Source organism: Notolepis coatsorum (genome assembly GCF_963971535.1).
Source record: "Notolepis coatsorum genome assembly, chromosome: 18".
In the NCBI taxonomy this organism is placed as follows: domain Eukaryota; kingdom Metazoa; phylum Chordata; class Actinopteri; order Aulopiformes; family Paralepididae; genus Notolepis; species Notolepis coatsorum.
Window position 1 is genome coordinate 29,240,537 of NC_140182.1, and position 1,714 is coordinate 29,242,250.

A 1,714-nucleotide genomic window follows, 5' to 3' on the forward strand; every position below is an offset into this window, starting at 1 on the left:
ATGGTTTTTACTGATTAATGTCACAACTAAGTATCAAGAAAATGCTAAAGGTTTCCATTTGTGTTCTGCATACTAGCATGGAGGATGTATTGTGCATTAGGGTAAAACCATCACACCCAACAATCGGAGACAAGTCAACTTTATTAAAGGGGACATATTTTAGTCCTTACGAAAAATTCAGATCCAACTTTCAGACTAGACGTTGCAGATCAAATATGACTAGATCCAGCAATAGCATAGCAATCCTGTCGTAAATCTTTTTTGTCAGAAACATATTTCAGGATATGAGAGAAGATGTACGGGCGAGACGCCATCTTGTACACGCACATTTCACCAAGATATTGTCACACGCACATTATTAACCCTTTCACTACCACACTACCAAATTGTTAACCCTTTCACAACCACACTACAGAAGGTTAACCCTTTCACTACCACACTACAGACTGTTTTCTTTAGTGGTAGTGAAAGGGTTAACTATGACTATTGTGGCTGCAATTCTGAACGGCTCATTTCAAGAGGGAGGGTGTTTTCAAGTGAGTTTACTATTCATGCAATCTCATTGTACACATTCTGTGTTATCCGTTTGCTTGAGGGTTTATAGAATCTAAATGAAATATATTGATGACATAATAGTCTTATTTTTTTTTAAATTATGATTACAAATGATTAAATCACTCGCACAATAGATGTATTAGCGGCTCAGTCTAATACAGTATATCCTCAAAGAAATGTAACATGTTTGTAAAAACAAATACAAGTAAAACGAAACCTTTACACACATCCTATACAGTTTGGAGGATTCTCAACTTTACATAAATATACATAGTAAATACAGGTGTGGCGCCAGCGCCACAGAATCAGAGGGTCATGATGTCATGATGTCACAGGACGGCTTCTACGGAGGCTTTAGAGTAGGAGGATCCATAGTGTCTGAAACGCAGAACTATTAGAAGGATAGGTTCTGTTGAGGTGTTTGTGAAGGGTGAGGTTGGATGATAAACTATTGAGGCACAGTGAGGTTAGATATACTCAGAGGAACAGTGAGGTTAGATGATATACTCTATAGAGGAACAGTGAGGTTAGATGATATACTCTATAGAGGAACAGTGAGGTTAGATGATAGACTATAGAGGAACAGTGAGGTTAGATATACTCAGAGGAACAGTGAGGTTAGATGATATACTCTATAGAGGAACAGTGAGGTTAGATGATAGACTATAGAGGATCAGTGAGGTTAGATGATGGACTCTATTGAGGCACAGTGAGGTTAGATGATAGACTATAGAGGAACAGTGAGGTTAGATGATGGACTCTATTGAGGCACAGTGAGGTTAGATGATAGACTATAGAGGAACAGTGAGGTTAGATGATGGACTCTATTGAGGCACAGTGCGGTTAGATGATAGACTATAGAGGAACAGTGAGGTTAGATGATGGACTCTATTGAGGCACAGTGAGGTTAGATGATAGACTCTATTGAGGCACAGTGAGGTTAGATGATAGACTATTGAGGCACAGTGAGGTTAGATGATAGACTAGAGGAACAGTGAGGTTAGATGATAGACTATTGAGGCACAGTGAGGTTAGATGATAGACTATAGAGGAACAGTGAGGTTAGATGATGGACTCTATTGAGGCACAGTGCGGTTAGATGATGGACTCTATTGAGGCACAGTGAGGTTAGATGATAGACTATTGAGGCACAGTGAGG